Source organism: Paramormyrops kingsleyae, chromosome 16 (assembly GCF_048594095.1).
Source record: "Paramormyrops kingsleyae isolate MSU_618 chromosome 16, PKINGS_0.4, whole genome shotgun sequence".
Classification (NCBI taxonomy): Eukaryota; Metazoa; Chordata; class Actinopteri; order Osteoglossiformes; family Mormyridae; genus Paramormyrops; species Paramormyrops kingsleyae.
This window is the reverse complement of record NC_132812.1, coordinates 10,578,332-10,598,241: the sequence shown is the minus strand read 5'-3', so window position 1 is coordinate 10,598,241 and position 19,910 is coordinate 10,578,332. Positions and strand designations below refer to the sequence as shown.

Below are 19,910 nucleotides of genomic sequence, written 5' to 3'. Positions count from 1 at the left end.
TTGTTTGTTTTCAGGGGCATAGAGATAAGAATAGCCAATTAGGACACAGTACAGCTGGTATGCCAGTTCTCCATTCAGGCAATCTGGGATGGCAGAATGAGTCTGTGTGTGCCTGTGCGTCATTCAGAGCAGTTGATATTTTGAATCGTACCCCTATTTCTATTTTGTGAACCAAGAAAGATGTCATCATGGTCATCATTCCTCAGTGGTTTCTTAAATTCTTAGTTTCCCAATTGCTTGCAATATTTTCATAGCAGATTAGGCCTCGGCTGCGGGACCATTATACACACATATCTGACCCTTTATGAAACCGGCAAAGGGATATTTTTAGGGAAGTTTGATGAAAACATGAGTGGGAGAGAGGCAGACGTGGAATTCAGAAGTGCAGGGGGAAATTGAGTGTAATAGGCAATCACAGACAAGAGATAATCCTGATTTGACTAAATTCCCTTTTTAATAATGCAGTGAGTCAGGCATCGCCAGACATTCTGACATATGCAAAACACATACGCATCCAGTAATTTGGGAAAGGGAAGTTAGCCCTGTATCTTATGATTATATGGCTAAGAACATCCATGTACACCACATGTTGATTTTTCTTTCTTTCTTTCTTTCTTTCTTTCTTTCTTTCTATCGATTTATCTATCTATCAATTGAGCTATGAGCAGATGGATTTCACTGCTATTCACTGTATGTATGCAATATTAGTTGTCTTATTTTGAATTTAATGTACTTCAAATTATAATTATTTAATTACATAGGAACATAATATGCCATTACTATACTTGTTGCCTTTGAGAATGATTTTCACAGTATCAACAACATCATGATAATATTCAGCTTAAATAAATGCAGCTACATGGCTTTCAGTTGGATAGACTTTACTGTTCCCATTGGGGAAATTATTTTCTACAGCAATGTGCATTCTAAAATAATCAACATCACATTTAACTCCAGTCATTACACAAGAGAGAATATAGCACAAACTCCATTACCATACAATGACAGTACAGGATATAATATAGACGGCAGGAGACGGAAGGCAAGAAAAAACCTTGAGATGAAGCAAGTCTCCTAGTTCTGTCAGTGAGCCCTCCTGCTTAGGGCTGCTGCACCTGCGGATACCAGCCTTCTGCCAAAGTGAGCCCTTCTGCCCCCCACGGGCCTGTACCTGCACACAGAGGGCAGTATAGTGAAATGGCAGTCAAATGGACGTGTGTTTTGCTCTGCATTGTAAAGGCAGTAGTAGAGCAGGATTGGTTGGCACGGTTTGAAATAGTAGAGCAGGATTGGTTGGAGAATACTCTGGTACAACAGTAGGATAAGATAGGGGGCGACATGGAGTCCTTTAAGTTTCCAGATAACTGAAAGTCTTAATGACTCCTTCTTTTGAATGTCCTTAATATGCTGGTCAAAGCTGAGTTTAGCCCAACACATACCCCTGTGGTGCTCTGCTTTGGGTATATTCATCTTTAAAAACATTCACACATGGTCACAATGACTATATTATAGAAGTTTATTATAATTTAATATGAGTAATATTTGTAAAACATTTGATGTATTTATGATTCTTCAGTACATTTTCAGACTATAATTTTGCTTATCACTCCCATTTTGTCTTTGCACATTCATCATAGCAGAATTGTGGTAGAAGTTGGATGAGAATTTTCCACCATGTAGTGAAAGGAAGCCTTTTCTCTGACTAAATTATGACGAAGTGCTGACCTTAACAATCTCACTCCCACATTGTAGCGACATATCCATTTCTCTCCTGTCTTTTTGTCATTGGATATATATGCATCTTCTAAGTTACTTTAGGTTCATGGATTCTACATTTTCATGAAATAAATCACAGTAGTAAACAAGCCAATATGAAAGTATCAAAATCAAGATATTTTTCAAGAAAAAAGAAAATACTGTCATACTTGCTTTTATTTCTACTGGCATTAGAGTAAACTGAAGAGAAAAGTGAGTATTCATACCAAACAGATTTGTGTTTTTCACTTCAGCATAAGAATATTACTTTACCACAATTTGGAATGAGTGATGCATTTTCTGAAAGATAAAGCCCCCATATTGGGGCTATATTTTCATTTATCTAATTCCAAAAGATATTATTATTGAAAACATTTAATGTTTACATATTCTAAACAATAATGCAGATGTATAAAAAACACAATATAACAAAGTCATGTACACAAAGCCCCCCCTCATCTCCCTGATAGCGATAGTAATTTACAATCAACACTAAACAATAAACAATACCAACAATGTCCAAAACAGTCCAGTATAACAGGGGCAGCTGATGATGGATGAGTGAAGGAAATACCTGGTGAACAGCTCTCCGAAAAGAACGCACCAGTTCCTGATGCGACGTGAGGTGACTGGGAGCAGAGCCGTAGCCAGGGTGTGAAAAATAGTGAGGTCCGGGACCTGGGGAAGAGAGGGTTGGGTCTCGTCAATCACACATTACATACAGGAGGCTTGTCTTCTGGGGGATAAACAGTGTTAAATAAGAGTTCATATCAATTAGTTTATAGTTTAGGTTACAGTAACGTAGCTATTATATGACTGTGCCTTACTGAATCAATTTAGGTCTATGTCATAAGAACATTACAGAGCAGTAAAATATTATGGGTATTAAGCATGTAATTTAAGTATATAAGGATAAAATGAAAGAAAAATGCTTTATATTAACACACCATTACAAGCCAACATCAAACACTTGTTTCAATATCCAAATTTGACTTTGAAGTGCTTCTACGGACACTACTCCTGATACCATCCCCTTCAAAGGCTGTTTATTATTATTTTTATTAATGATGTTATGTGAAACGTTAGTTAGGCTGATCTAGCCCATTAGGTGTAATACGAAAGAAATCCAGCCTTTAACATGGCCAGAATAGCCTAATCTACACTTATATTTAACATGTTTCATACAATTATCTTTATAGCAGGTTGCAGTTTTGGAATGTTTTTTACAGACAATGATCATTTTGTCTTTTCTGAAGGATATGCAGCCTGCGCACCCTCCCTCTCAATGCTGCATAATCACACGCACACAACGTGACTTCGAACTGCTTTTCAGTGAACTGTGAGCGTGCGGTTCCCAAGTCACACATCTTCTATCGTGCTGATACTGAATGCTTGCTCTCTCTCTCTCTCTCTCTCTCTCTCTCACACACACACACACACACACACACACACACACACACACACACAAAGACACAGGAGATACTATTAATATCACATTTGAACTGAATTAAGAATGACATTTTCAACTGCTATTTTTTTTTTCGGGTGAATATTTAGCTCCAAATTTTATTGTTAGCTATTAAAAAATCAACCAAGGTCCGGACCTCTGTGACCTCATATCTGGCTACGGCCCTGATTGAGAGCGCTCCCCAGATGAGGACGTATCCACTCACGTATTCACGTGATGAACTCACACGGACAAGGAGGTGCAGGACAGCACATACATCTAGATGGAAACTGTAACCGAAGTTGGTTGAGTTGTAATCCAACTGAGTGTAAGAGACCTATGAACAAACAGATGGACGATTGCGATTTTCCCAGCATCTTTCACATTCATTTTTGAAGGGCCCACTTGGTCAATATCTCTTCCCAGCAGCCCCTGTACCCTCTGAAACTGTCCAGTAACATTATACTACTGAGGCAACAGGGAGATGTACTACACTTTCAATAGTGCTGCTACAAGAGGAAAATTAACTGCCGCTTAGTAAGGGGAAAGAAGTATATTTGCATATTGATTCAGATAATATGTTTTGTAATACATGGAGATTTATGGCTAAGACCAAGACAAGATCAAGACAAAATGGGGTCTTCTGTCAAGTGAGCAATAATAATAATAAGACAAGGCTTAGATCAGGTTGAGCTACAACTCTGTTATGTACTGTACTGTACCTGTTTTACGTCATTTTCCATTGCCAAAGACCAGTTCCAATACTCAAGAACAGAAGTACAGAGGATCGTAAAAATCCCTAGATGTCAATCTTGTCCCACACCAAACATCGCTTGCATCCTCGCCAAACGAGACCAATACCCCTGATGCATTTCGTTCTTGAGATGCAAGTTAGACTGGTCTTGCCAAACCACAAGTACGGTCTTTGTGCTCTTGGTATTGAAAAACAACCTACATTAAGCTATAACCATGCAAAGATCCATTCAAACTGTGTAAACTTGTGTCTGTTAAATTCCAATGTTATGTAGAGTGTAGATACATTCAATTTCAAGAAAACAGCTGCAATAAACGTCTTACATAATGTGACATACATTCATTTTTCGATCGAAAGTATAAATACTTTTTTGCTGTGCAGCCGAACACTATTTTTGGAGCATTAGTTATGAACTGGTTTACTTGTTGAAACTGCTTAAATATCTAGTTTAAAATAGTGCTGCATTACTCATGCTGACGTAAGTTTAAATAGCTTATGAGGGTGTTTGAATAGTTTGTATTAACTACACTATGTACAACAGAGTGCATCTAGCCAAGGTTTATCAGCCGACTCAATACCCTGTGCCACAGAATAACATTGAATAATGCATAACAAGGTTCCCGATATTCAGTTTACTGTTCACTTCAGCCTCTAAATGCCCTTTCACTTCAGGTGTGCTGAACCCTGGTGTTCCCCTGGTAAAGAAAGGTGTGCTTTATTTCTCTGTTTCAATTCTTAATTGTGTAGTACTTATTTGGATATTAAGTTAGAGATCACTTGGAGTTTAATCTGGTACTAATTGTGAGATACCTGCCAGGGGGATGGGAACAAGTCCTTCATAGGCAGAGATAGGTTGATTGTCCTCACACAGATATGATTATCCTCACACAGTTTTTACATCATTGCACAGGGAGTGATGCATATTTCCAACAAACTACCTCAGCAGAGAATTAATATACAGTGAAATTAAAAATATATATGCTATGGTATCCAGAGGGGGACTATAACCTTAAATCTTATTCATATCATTGTGGGGACCATCCATTCATTTCTATGCAAAAAACCTTAATCCGAACAATGACAACCTTAAGCCATACCCAACCCTAACCTTAACCATAAGTAACCAAACAAAATACAAGACTTTAGACATTTAGTTTCTTGATTGCAGTGACAGATTTTTATAAAATTGAGTTTCCCCTTCTGGGGACCGAAACAATGGTCCCCACAATGTCAAAATAACTGGTTTTTATCACATTGTGGGGACAGCTAAACAATCCTATCTGAGAAATGCATAGCTTCCTATGGAATGTCATGGTGTTCTGAAACTTTTTCTTTGTCCTGGGAGTATAAGTTAATGATGGCTTTGAATCTCTTCTGCCACCCATTCCAGCCATTAAATGTATAACTCTTCTGCAAAGTCCATAGCCCTGTGTGCCTGGAGGGAAAATAAAATACTAAAGAGTTTAAATTTTTATTCAAATGAATCTGATAGAAAAGTGAGGCAAAGGTTGCAACAGAATATATATCATTTGGTTTATTGTCTGAATATGTATAATAAATGAGCCTGTGTGTTTTATGTAAATTAGTAGGTGCGCAATCATTTACCACACAACTCCATTATGGAAAAGTGGCTGGATGAGGGATGGTGGAACATGCATGTAAGACATCGCTCTACTGAAGTCAATAATGTGTTTTTCATAAGATGGTGTGTATTTCTGACAAATAATATTTGAAGACTGTTTGGCTGGTGTTAATTGAATAGTCTCTGCAATATTTCTTCGTCTTGCATAAGCTGGGCACACCTGGAAAAATCAGTCACAATAGGGCAGAGGTTAGCTACGCTCAACAGGAACCAGTTCTATGTAATTAATTCACTTTAACAACTTGCTTTAAAATGTTCTACTTTAAAATTAAGTAGAAATTTGGTTCAATGTCATGTCTAAAAATCTGGTATGCTTCATCATATAGTGATGAACCTGTGAGGTTATGCATTTCTGGCCCTTCCACAGCTACTTCTGTTGATGCCAAGTTTGTCGTCATTTGTTTTGGTTCCAACCATTGCTTTTTTTTAGACTCATTTCCACTCTAGTCATCAAATAAGTAATCTCAGGTATGGAATATCAGGGGTGCTTCTCTGTTATTGCACTGAAAATCCAGATATATCTAATTCCTCCCCCGATGTCTGTACTTGAATCACTGCATACTTGCTTGACATAGCAACCTGGATAAGAGACCATCACCTCCAGCTTAAGCTCCCCAAGCTTCTTGTCTTCCCTGCCAGCCCTACCATCCATCTTGACATCATTGTTCAGCTTGGATCATCCATGCTGTCACCATCAAGGTCTGCTAGGAACTGCTAGGGGTAATGATATATGACCAGCTGTCATTTGCTGAGCATATATCAGTGCTCTCCTGATCTTGTAGGTTCACCTTGTATAACATCAGGAAGATTAGGCTTTTTCTTTCTTACTATGCAGCTCCACTTCTAGTTCAGGCACTTTTTATACCTAGTGTCTTTTCTACTCAACTCTCTACTTGCAAATTTACCAGCTTATACTGCCAGAGTATAGTATTCAGTCAGCCTAAATGCTGTCATGTTACATCCCTCCCTGTCTCTTTCCAATGGCTCCCTATAGGCACTCGCTTCAAGTTCAGCTACATGGTGCTGGCTTATTGGTCCATCAATGAATAGGCAACCATCTTCACGAGGCTCCTTAAGACCTACATCCCATCTCGTCCCCTTCGATCAGTAAGCCAATGCTGCTTGGAGCCACAGCTGCTACAAATTTATCCCTCTTGTCTTGCATCTCGTTCCTAACACCCATTTGGAAATCACTTCCAGCTGCCTCTTGTTCGCCCCTTGTTAGTATCTGTACTTATGAAGCTGTTTGTCTCATCATCCCCAGTCTGGTCATTGACATCAAACCTTCTTGTTGCCTGTGCCCTCCCTTGTTCCAGTCCTCCCATTTTGATCCCTCACAATCCTTTTTATTTCCAGTCTCTGTTCATTGAGTTCAATAAAACCCTTTATGTTTCACCACAATCCCTGCCCTTGAGTCCTTCGTCCTGTATATTGTGACAGAAACTAATAGATATTACATCTGAGACAGCCGCACCTTCCTTATTATTCTTATAATCCTCATTTGTATGATTTTACATGATAGGATTCTAAAGTGTGACCGTGAAAGGACTATTTACAAGCATAAAATTAAAGAGAAATAATTTAGCAAAATGAACATTTGAAATTGTTCGACCGGCAAGCTACAGAGTGTGCATATCTTAAGCTTCCTGCTTGATATTTAAATGTGAAGTGAGGGACTTAAATCGATACAGAACATTGCCTTCAGCAATTACTCTCTAATTAGAAAGAAGATCTCCTGAGAAAGCTTAATTGTGTGGTTGCACTTAAGCCATAGATAACTAATAGATGTGCAGAGGCAGGTCTAAGGTTTCAAAGTGGCCATTTAAATGGTAAATAATTAATAAATGTTCTTTTACACTTTGTCTAAACATATTTTAATAATATCCAGCTCTCCTTTAATTGACTTATGTATGTTAATGATAGCATCTCCTATGGAACTTTCTGCAAACAAATCAACTGACAGGGACATTAAATTGTCCTGTTTCCTGACCTTCAGATTCCACATCGGATACCGTGTTCAGTTGGGTTCATTAGATAAATGAATCATTCCTTCAGCTGTGCTCAGCATTCCATATTTTAAAAGCTATAGCTATTATTCGCATCAGCTCTTAGATTTTTGTGCTCCAGATCATTTTGTGTCAATCCTAGGGAAGATTTTGCATAAAGGAGATAAGGGAGGAGATGTACTATGGCAATTTTGGCATACATTTCATCATCGGTGCTCTCACAGAATCACCTTTGGTGGTCTTGAAGGCCTCTCTTCTGTACATGGGTTTGTCCTGCATATTCCCTGGACTTCACATCAAAATGGATTCTATTGACATACAGATTATTTATCCTTGTTCTGCTCATTTAAGCATCTCGTTCAGATGCTCTATCGCCACAAACCTTTACAAATGAGCTGTTCTGTGTTCTTGAGCTTTAATGAGATTTCAGATGGATTTCTCAAGAATAATCAACCAAAAACCGTCACGGTGACCCACCACAGACACTGCCAGTTAAGGACATTGGTTTACAAAAAGAAAATTGTGCTTGCGCAAACAACATTTCTTTGTAAACAGGAGATTACACCTATAAATAATTCCGGATCATGCTTGAGGATTGAGGGATGCCTCACCGTAGACATGAAAGCAGTTATTACCTATCAGGAGATGGGTCATTTCAATCTGCAATTAAGTTTGAGCAGTGGAGAGTATGAGCCTGGATGACAGTCTGATGACACTTACTACCGTTAGCATTCCCCTGTGTCTCTTTCCTACATGCAGGTGGCAGCCTGAAGCTACTTCGACAGACTCAAATGAGTCACGCTGAGATCGAGTGATGGGCGACTCCCTTTTCACATTGGTGTCTTCCAGCTTGGAGTCATGCTGATGAAATGGCTTGTGTACCATGCTAGCACAAGCCAAAATTGATTAGCATAAACAGGCTAACGTGCATGGCTAGGGCATGCTAGGACAAGCCAAGATTAATTAACATAAGCAGGATAATGAGAGTAGCTAGGACATGCTAGGACAAACCAGAATGGATTAACCTAAGCAGACTAACATGTATATGTGGAGCAGATAAATATTTTTGCTAAAAACAGTACATATACTTGCTTTTATTGTCACTGGTGTTGTAAGCAATGTCGGCTAACCCATCAGGCGACATACTGTATCAGTAAAAAGTCTGGACACGGCAAGCCACCTACAAAGACAAGTGCATCACATGACCTGGCCACCTGACCTAAACTCAGTAGAGATAGTTTTGGAGGAGTTTGACCCAACTAGTCAAGGAGAAGCAGCCAATGGGAGGTCAATATATATATGGGACCTCCTTCAGGACGGCTGGAAAAGCACCCTAGGAGGCCGCCTCATGGAACTGGCATAGAGGAGACAGTAGGGTCAGCCAATCCCTGGAGCAGTTGGGGTTCTGGGCCTTGCTCAAGGGCCCAATGGATGGATCAGTTGTCCATCCACATGATTTGAACAATCAACAATCCACAGAGCCCCCCCACCGGATCCACCCAACAACTTTTTTGTTTTGTCTTGTTTAATACTTTTTTGGTCAGTGCATATTTCCATATATGTTATTTTATAATTTTTATAGTTTTTTTTATGAGAATTTCTAGACGTAGCCAAGGGGTGGAGGGGGTCTGTATCGATGACTTTGCTTTTTGCAGATGATGTGGTCGTGCTGGCTTCATTGGGCTGTGACCTGCAGCATACAATGGGGCGGCTTGCAGCTGAGTGTGAGGTGGCCGGAATAAGGATCAGCACCTCCAAGTCTGAGGCCATGGAATGGAAAGGCCATGGTAATGGAGAAGGGTAGATTGCCCTCTCCTGGTGAAGGATGAGTTACTGCCTCAAACAGAGGAGATTGAGCATTTTGGGGTCTTGTTAACGAATGTGGGAAGAAGGGAGTGTGAGATCAACAGGCGGATCAGTGCAGTGTTGGCAGTAATGTGAAAGAGAACAAAGAGTTCATTCAGCTGGAATAAGAGGTAACAACTCCTTTCTCACTAGCTATGGAATCAAATGATCCTTTGTTTGCCTTTTGCACAAGTGCAGGTAGACTGGAATGTTTTTTTTTCTTCATATCTCATCTTGCTCTTCTTTGAGACATACACATACAGACAATTGAGAGCGATGCATTGGGTCCGATGCAGGGTCAGCTATTTTTTCTCTCACTGTGACACACAAAACCTCTCCTATCTCCAAAGTCTCATTGGTTCTTCTCAAATAACTGCACCCTAAGCCCACAGACATCAGTGCCCTTGAGTAGAGCGAGCATTACTGGCAAAATTAAAAACAGAAATTATATAGATATAATGCATACTGCACTCCCGTCCCATTCCACCTACATCATTGATTAATGTTTCTTTATAATTATGTTAAATTCACCACCTGCTGGTAGTATTTGCTTTAGATTCCATTGTCCCTGTTTTCTACAGGGTAGGGTGGCTATGAAGGCAAGTCTGAATCACCGCAGGAAGTCAAAGCAAGGCAAGGTTAGGGGCACTAAAATAAGGACTCGACAATGTACACAAAAGACAATCAAGGAGTCTATAAGTGACATTGCAAAATTGTATTTGCATTATGACATGAAATTGCAATATTAAAGCAATTTGCACAGGAAAAAAACTGTCTTTTAAATGTGTAAAATATGTATTACAATGTGTGATAATTGAGTCAGTGAAGCAGGAGCAGGCTTTTTTAACATTCAAAGACAAAGCAACAATCACATTCTCCCACCTGATGCTCACCAGCATCACAAGAATGGTAATGTCACATTCGGTCCAGAATCCATTTCATAGGTTACCAGCTGCAGACATGGTCATCCTCCACGTTCCTGCCCCCCTCCAGATGGTCTCAATCTGTGATCAGCTGCACCTCGTCAGGCTCTTTAACCTTATCCTGGTCAATGTTTGTTTCTGAGTCTTATGTTTTGGGTTTTCCTGCTCAGGCTTGGCAGCTGGGGCTTGTTTCACAAAGCTGGATTCTTGGGTTAGCAAAGATAACTTCTTGTATTTAAGAATATCCTTTTCTAAATGTAAGTAAACTAGGGTACTAAAAATCCAGCAAGTTATAGTAAACAAAAAAACTTTGTGATTCAATTTCTAATCTGTTGGTTCTGCCTGAGTATTAAGAGTATTAATTACCCCTGGACAACAGCACCTAGAAGGACCCTGACCCACCTGTTTTTATGTTTTCGTTTTGTGCTAAGTTGATGACCTTTGTCCATCTTGATTCAAGCTAGCTAACATTAAAACTAACTAGCAACACACTCATTTACCCTACACATGGCGTCACATCAGAAAGAAATGTAGCTGATTGGTGGCTCATGGAATTTAGAAATACATCTAACACAGGGAAAGTATTACATAAGCAGGTGACCAAGTGCCCACATGGCTAATCTGGGCCAGTTTAGATTTGTTTAGCCTGCTTTCTTAATTTGATTGGTCTTGTCTAGTTCTGAACTCTGAGGTCCTGCTTATCCACCTGACCTTTGTCCCTTATGGTCAGCAGAACCCTTATGGTCTCCTCCCATCCCCCCAGAAAACTTGGCCATGTAGGCACTTTCAGTCAGGGATGTACCATAATAGATTGGCATTACAGTACCTTCATAGCCAGCTAGTGTTAATGTGAGGTTATGATAAGTTAGCTAACTGTGAGAAACATCGGCAAGGTGAGTCCCAGTGTCTGTGTGGCTTCAGTGTAAGAAAGGAAAGAATCATATCAGCCTGCTTCATATGTAGAATTACATTAGTGAAGCTTCAGTTTCGTTTATGTATTGCAGGAAACCGTTTTCATGAATATGTCGTGGTAGGTTGTGAAGCAGATCTCTGCATCAAGGTGTAGCACAAATTACTGAAATACTTCTTAAATATGTTTAATCTGAACATGAAGATCAGCTCAGTCAGGGTTATCTGGCTTTCATGGTGTGAGGCATTTGTCTACACTGATTTGGAGAACAACTGATATAGAAATGTGAGCAATGATGCAGACCAAGCCCCATCCTTTGTGCTGTTATGCATCTTGTGCTTGAACATATGTGTTTTGAAATGTTTTTTGTCTAATGTAGACCTTCTGTGTGCTATGTATGGTTTTAAGCAATTGACTATTATTTCCGCATCATTAGAAATGGAATTATTACATAGAAACATTCTCTGGAGTAGAAATCCATATTTTATTTTTTTTGTTGTGTACTTGCTATACTTTTAACACAGACCTTCAAGAAGTGCATGTCATTTTTGTGCATCATTTGCCAGTTGCAGCCAGACTAATGGATCTCAGATATGGAGGGGAGATGATCAGTTACTCTGCTTACAGTTTAGGGAGTTGCGCCTGTCATAATGGTCACCAGTTCAATGAGGATGTGTCTCTCCCTCATTATGGTGGCAGTGCAAAGTCTACAGCCAAGGCTCTGCTCCAGAGTTCTTATTACCGTGGCAACGCTGATGGTCCACATGTGTGACCCATGAAGGTTCATAACTGTACATACTTACATGGCAGGGGAGATACCATGATCACCAAGGTGGTTCACCCCGGGTGAGGCCCAACCATTGCCCTGCGGCTGTGCTGACCCCTGCGAATTCCCCAAATGTGGGAATCTCCACTGCATAATTTCTGGTAGTGGGGGACTGTGTTTGCGCTCTCTTTCTTTTTGGGGCAGTGGTGGCTTAATGGTTATGGAAGCACACTTGTAATTGAAAGATTGCAGGTTCAAATCCCTGACCAGCAAGGTACCACCCCCAAGCACTGCTCCCTGGGCGCTGAATTAGCTGCCCCCTGCTATGTCATGACATCACATATGGGTTAAATGCGGAGAACACATTTCATTTTGTTGTTGTGTTGTGATAACAATTTTAAATTCTGTACCTAGAGGTATCTACCAACACCAGTGAGCATTTTCCCCAACACTTCAGTATGATTAGGAATCTGTTCCTCATCACTGACTATTATTTCTTCTATAGCTTCACTTTCCTCTGTGGAACATTGTAAAATAGTAGATTCCCATTTTTGCAAAATGTGAATGGAATTATGGGTACACGGGAACAGTAAGCCATGTGTTTTTAATGGGCTTTGGGGAGGTGTATGGCTATGCACCACAGCATTTACTGGGGGATTACCTGAATACATGTGGAGTAGCATCATTGGTCTTGGATTTAATTACTTCCATATGCGTAAAATAGTTTTCCAAGGTTGTGGTTTGTCACCTCTCCCTTGGTTATACTGGTCAACACCTCTAGACACAGACAAGGTCAGAAGGGTATATAGAAGTGAATAGAACTGCTCTTTGAAGAAGAAGATTTGAATGAGAATAATGAGTTACATGCACTAAGGGCAATTCAGAAACACTAATTTGCTTAACCACACATCTTTGAATCGTGCTAGTATTTATTTTACTGCAGTTAAGCTCATAATTATTTATTCAGTCTACAGTATATACAGCATCTGTCAATCTGTGTGCCAACAGAGTGATATTACTTTATGTCTAGATATTTTATAATAATGAAAAATACTGGGATGGAACGATCATTCTCTTTTACATATAAACACAACACCACAAACAAAGTGTTTGTTCTAGTCTATAACAAAAGGAGAAATATTGTTTGTGTGTATGCATGTGAGCATACATATACAGTGGTACCTCGGTTCTCGAACTCACTAGAACTCGAATAAACAAACCAGTTCGACCTAGAACTCGATCTGAATATCAGAAGTCGAACCGTGAATGCTGACCTAATATAAATTGTACGCGCCAGGAAATGAGTCATACTACAATGCAATTCTTACTTGAATGCCTTCTTCACAGACTGGACAATTAACCAAATAAAGCAGCGCAACATTACAGTAACCAACAATAAATAAACCACTAACTTACGTGTACTATTAGAGCATTTATGCCATTTATTTAAACTTTATTTTACCAGGTAAATTAACTGAAAACCAGTTCTCACTGCTTTACGTGATATTCGCGAGAAATTGCACATTACGCATTGAAACTGCCTGGGATACAAACGTCATGCGTGTAACTAAACTCTTCAGCCAATAAGGGCAAAGGTGTGTCGTCACGGAGGCGGTTTCAGTTTGTGCAGCCGGGTGAGAGGTCGCAATGTATCTAACCGTAAATCATTGCGTCAGGATCAGAATGCGTTGCTTTAAACCAACGCTGTAAGCAAGTCGAATGCACCCAATGACCGGAATGGGGAAACAAACTGAAACGCGGAATTAATACAGAGGACTAATGACAACAACCAGAAACAGCTGATCACATGGGGATCCCACACGAGGTTAACGAGGGGGCGTGGCACACGGAAGGAGCGGGCGATCGGGGCAGGACAGGGATAAGATCTTTATCGTTTTGGAAGCCTTTAAGAAAAAAAATGCTCTTCTTGTTTTATCCTGTTCATTTTGTGTTTAAATGCTAAATAAAATAAAATAAAAATAAAAACATATTTAGGTGTAATTTTGGGGGGCCGGGAACCAATTAATTGGTTTTCCATTACTTCTTATGGGAAAAATTCGATCAGAACTCGAACTTTGTAGGATTCGATCTGGAGTCCGGAACGGATTAAGTTTGAGAACCAAGGTACCACTGTATATATATATATATATATATATATATACACACACACACACACACACACACACACACACACACACACACACACACACACACACACACAGAGGCACTTTCCTGTCTTTGCATTGCATATTGCACTTTATATTCAGGCTTGAAATGAACAAGACCACAGCAAACAAGCCCTAAATCCTACAAGATGCCAGGTGGAAACTCACGCTGCTGAGTGAGAATTGCTTTTTTACATAACTCAGTTCACACTCCAGCACACTGTTATTGGCCAGGTTAGGTTTTTGCATTGTGAGGCCGAGTCACCACGCTGTGAGGGGATATTTCGGGGGCCTGGGGCGGGGGGCACAAGGTCAAACATTTGTGCTTCTGTACAAAGCAAATACTTTACTTTACATAAGCAAGATCTGCAACCAAGCATATATATACATGTACAAGCCAGCGTAATGCAAAGAGAATCCCAAATTTCCCTGCATACAAAATTTGTGCACATCTATTTTTCTGGAAATATGGATTTTATTTACAATATGTACCTTACGAATAATACTATAAAATTGTGTGTGTGTGTGAGAGAGAGAGAGAGCAGGAAACTGGTCCCCATAAGGGAAAACTCAATTTAATAAAAATCTGTGACGGCAATGAAAAAACTAAAAATGCAAAAACTCTTGTATTTTGCCTGGTTACTTATGGTTATGGTTAGGGCTGGGTAGGGGTTAGGGTTGTCATAGTTAGCATTAGCATTTTTCCCATATAAATGAATGAGTGGTCCCCATAAAGAAATGTTTACCCGACATGCGTGCAAGTGCGCATGTGTGTGTGTGTAATTATATTTAAATGTCATTACAATTTCTGCACTATTAAGATTATGTCCATGGCCCATAAAAGGCAAATGATATATTTAAGAACAGGCATTACATCCAACTTACATCAGCATCATGATGCACCTCCAGTGGGTTTAGATGCCTATAAAACAGGGTTTATGGGGCACCTCACACAGGGGCTCAGACTGGATATTACTGACAGGGTAAGGTATGCTCTAAGGGCGGCAGATTTACCGAGAGCTGGGCGTTATCCCAGCACAGGAAAGACAAATGGCGCCGGTCTGGGCAGACTTCCTCTCAATCACATGGACGTCATAACACTTCACTGCAGCAAAAGGTTTTATGATTGGGGGAGGGAAAAAAAAAATGTTACACGGTGTCAAATTACGACTGCCTTTTAGGGTGTATGATTCTGCTGACTTACGCAGTGCTGTTTCAATGAAGTGTTGGCAAACAGGAGACAGGCAGTGCAGTGAACTTTTGGAAATACAGCACAAGCCTTTATTAAGGAGAATTTAAAAAATAAAAAAATAGACAAACTGGATAAATAATAACAATACTAAAACTGCAGTTTGTTTAGGATACAGGAGCGAAATGAGCTGAATGGTCCCGTGGGATGTTGGATTTATGGAGTTTAGATATCATTCTGCCACCAGAACAGGGGTATTTATGGTCGTAGATGAATTGTGCAAAGTGAGCAAACTGCCGGGTCAGTATATCTTTTTATTTGGAGCTGTAAACGCGAACTGGAGCAGCCACACCGGGCGTCCGCATGGCGCCTTGACGCCTCACAAGTCTCTCGCATTGGTCAGGAGAAGAGGCTCATCTGGGGAAGGGGGCCCCGTGTCCATGGTGCCTGGTGGGGTGATGACTGCAGAGCAGCTGCGAAGGTCCTATGGTATCACAGTGCGTGGCACAGCATGCTAGGTCTTTTTGCCCATAACCAGAAGGTTGCTGGTTTGAATCCTCTGTTCCATAGAGTAGCCACATCTCTGTTGGACCCTTGAGCCTGGTTCTTAACCCCGCCAAATGCTAAATAAATGGCAGAACCTGAAGTCAAACCCCAACCTTCGCTTTCACCTATGTGTGTGTCTCAAAATACGAGAGCAAGATGGAATTTGCCCCAATGCACTTATATATATATCTATAGCAAATAAAGTTTCATTTCACAAAACTGCTTTGACTTTGGAGCTGAAAAAAGAGTGCAAAATCAAGCAATAATTTAAATTTACTTTTCATTTTTTAAAAAAGTAATTTTTTGTTCTCTATATAACACAGTGTGTATTCTTACACTTCAGATTTCCAGTCATATTTATTTTCAACAGCAGAAAATAAATAAATAATGAGCCCTTCAGAAGAGCTATATTTGAGAAATGTTTGCAGCCCATGGACCTTAAGATTAATTCAATAAATCTCCATATAAATTTCTTGTCAAAATTGAGGAACTATATTACCATTTAAAAAATGTTTAAAAAAAATGTAAATTGGAAATTTTCAAGTTGGAAATTTTCAAGCTTTAGCTCATGACATGCAAAAAGAAAAACTTGGCTATGTATTGGCATCGCACCATACAGCATTAGCTCATGTTGCAGCCTTGTCCTTTTGTCTCCAGGTAAAAATAATGGCTGGTCCTGATTGCTGCTCGTTCCTTTCAGGTCCCACTTTCTGCATATTGTTCTCCCCTAAGAAATAGCACATTGATCATGGTACTGTAAGGGGTTTTTAATTATCTGTCTCACAGCCAGCTGCAGTGTTCTTTACCAAGAGAGCCCGTAGGAGTGGGCAAAAGAGCCATCCGCTTTCTATTTGGACAAATTAAGTGTCAGTTTGCCGCACCTCCTCCATGCTGGAAGCCTGCTTTCCCCTTGCCAGAGGCCCTGGTGAGCATCCCTTACCAGTTTTTGTCAACCTGGGAAATAAATGACGTTCCTTCCTGAATGAGAAGGGGAAAGTTTACCTCTGTGAGCCCCCCGGGTCAGAGTGAGGGATGACAAGAAATGTGAATGTTAAATTTGGCATTGTTCAGCTGGTTCCCAAGACTGAGCCCTGAAATTCTCCTTAAACTGCCCTTGTCATAGAAATCGTGGCTATAAGTAAAGTAGCTAAACAGCTTATAGCATCGTGACAAAATGTCAAATAGAACATATTGTACTCCTGGTCAATGAATTGTTTTGATTTGTTTGGGAAGATGAGTAGCTTTTGCTCCTATACTACTTACACATGTAACCGGGCGTTCGTTGGAAGCTCAGTCTAGCTGCACTAATGCCCATCGTAAGGTGAAAATGCATTTTAATAAGTACACCTAACCTAACAAACATCATAGCCTAGCCTTGTCTACCTTAAACATGCTTAGAACACTTACATTAGCCTACAGTTGGGCAAAACGATTAACACAAAGCCTATTTTATAATAAAGTGTTGAATATTTCCTGTAATTTATTAAATAATCATACCCATCATTAAGTCAAAATATCGTAACATGGACAAACATATCCCGGCAAGCGTCTGTATTTAATTTTGTGATATTTACCTCACCTGTATGTTGCTATGGACAAAAGCACCTGCTAAATAAATTGAATGCAACATATTAATCTCTTCACGTATATCCTATATTGGTAATGCATTATCAGGAGTACTTGTCAGCCATAGCCAGAACCAGTCAAAGCACAGGCAAGCTTCTGCCACAAGTCTGAGGCAAAGCGAAAACAGCACCCCCCCCCCCCCACACACACACACACACACACACAAGATGGCGCCCTCGGAGGCCGCTTATGTCATCTAATGGGTGGACAGGCACTGTCCATAGCTACTCTGGCACAGATAGTATGAGTATCATTATAAATTGCAACACATTCCACAAGTGGCATAGTAGTCCTGTGGGTTTCACAGTTCCCCCATTTTGGTGTTTGAATTAAGTCCCAGATGCATTAAAGGGGTTCCCTTAGCAACCGTCATGTGTAATTCATGTGAGTGATGCTGATTGGCCCACAGTGCATCAATGAACACTGCAAATACATTTACATAATCACCTTGGGGGAATGTAACAAATTTGCTTAATCTCCATTTTCTTTGTTGCCATTAATGTATATTGAATATGACTTCCGAAGGTGCTAGGAATGAAAAGTGTGTTTGCAGGTATAAGCTTGGAGAGCTAAAGAGGGTCTGTTGAACTGGCCGTGTGGAAACGTCGGCGTGCAGGAGGAGAGCTTGTGGAGCCCTCAGCGTATTACTGTGAGAATGAGATGAGACGTCAGGAGATGATTCCAGGTGAATCCACAGTCGATGCCTCTTCACACCCCCAAAGAGCCTCACATGCACCTATAAAAGCTGCAAAAACGTTATCAGCATCGAACAGAGTTAGCAGAAGATAAACAACGACATAATTTTCTAGAAGCTTAGAACTCAGCTAAATGTACTACAGATAAGTTATATGTTCTGACACTAATGCTGCATTGTGTCGGATGTGGTTCCCCCAGAAGACAGGTGTTCTTTCCAAACGCTTAAAAGCTCAGACAGCTACAAGGGCCCACATCACTCTGCCGTTCCTCTGAAGCACAAAACCAACTAAAAATGCATATGGAATAAGTAACTATGATGCAATCACAAGCTCCGCTCTCTTGTTAAGCTGTCCAAAAATACAAGTATGGGAAACCACTATTAAAGTAGAATACAAAATAAGATAAAAAAATAAAAAAAACATTTCAGAGCACTACTCAGACAACACATTTAAATTTATTAGCATTGTAGTACGTGATGTAGAAAACATAACCACACATCTACTTTAAACCTACATCCAGATTTTACATCAACCTAGATAACCAATATGTATGTGTATGTGTGTATATATATATGTGTGTGTGTATTCGGATTATTTTTATATTACATTGTAATAAATGTAGTGCATTGTATTGTATGCAATGTAACACAATGTAATAAAAACCTGTTATTTTGATGTGGGGACCATTTTTCAGGTCCCCACAAAGATCTGTGAATGCAATCAAAAAACTAAAAATGCCAGAAATCTCAGTATTTTGTTTCGTTCCTTATGGGTAAGGTTAGGACTGGGTAGGGGACCGAATTAGAGTTTTCCCCATATAAATGAATGGAGAGTCCCCACGAAGATATAATTACAAACCTGTGTGTGTGTATTCAGAATTGTTGAGTAAAATTTTCTGCTCAAGCTTTAAACTAAGCTTTGTTGAATTCTTACATCAAAACTTCAAACACCAAAATAGATCCTTTGTTGGAAACTCATTCGGCAAAGCAGCACCGGGGTGATTGTGCCCTTACACCTTTCAGAATGCCTTTTTCTTCCAATCTTTGCTCAATCTGAAGCAAACTGGTGTAATACAGGAACATAAGGGAAGCTTTAACCACTGATAGCATTGCTGATTTTTGGTCAGATAAAACAAAGCTTTGTCACATTCAATATCAAACAAAAGAATAGCTTTTGAAGCACAAAGGCACCAGACCTCCCCCCCACCCCCAACACCCCAGTCCAAGGTGAACTGACCTCTGTTCTTCAGTGACCAACCTCTTTTTCTCCCTCAATCTTGGCTAGACTCTGGGCCATCATGGAGACCACGTGGAGCTGTTTCTGGACCGCCAGGGTCTATATAGGAGACTGTCATACCTGTGCAGCGACACCTGACAGGCACTGCAGAAACTGTCCAGAAATGTAGCACGGTGCCAACCAGAGTGTACTCTACCCACAGGGCGGTGTGCATAAACAAGCCGTGCTCATGGGGGTGGGGGGGGAGGGGGGGGGGTAGGTGCACACGGATCCGGTGGCACCACATTGGTTACTTTGCCGAGATGAGAGGTGACCTCCAATCAGCAGAGGGCTTCTCTGGAATGCCAGACGTTAGTACGCAATCAGCTTCTCAGCCAAGCCCTGGGGTGGACATGCAGACATAAA

At 40.3% G+C, this 19,910-nt stretch overlaps 1 long non-coding RNA gene and 1 other non-coding gene across 2 annotated transcripts; one reads left to right on the top strand and one right to left on the bottom strand.

The window, feature by feature from the left end:
• Positions 1–1,060: 1,060 nt before the first annotated feature.
• Positions 1,061–19,707, bottom strand: LOC140578703 (uncharacterized). The gene is made up of 4 exons (XR_011982964.1): positions 19,506–19,707; positions 15,228–18,319; positions 2,330–2,433; positions 1,061–1,171 (listed from the first exon to the last, which is right to left on the bottom strand). It is a non-coding gene; the product is annotated as an uncharacterized lncRNA (long non-coding RNA).
• LOC111845450 (U1 spliceosomal RNA) lies at positions 12,078–12,241 on the top strand. The gene has a single exon (XR_002838612.2). It is a non-coding gene; the product is annotated as a U1 spliceosomal RNA (small nuclear RNA).
• Positions 19,708–19,910: the final 203 nt, after the last annotated feature.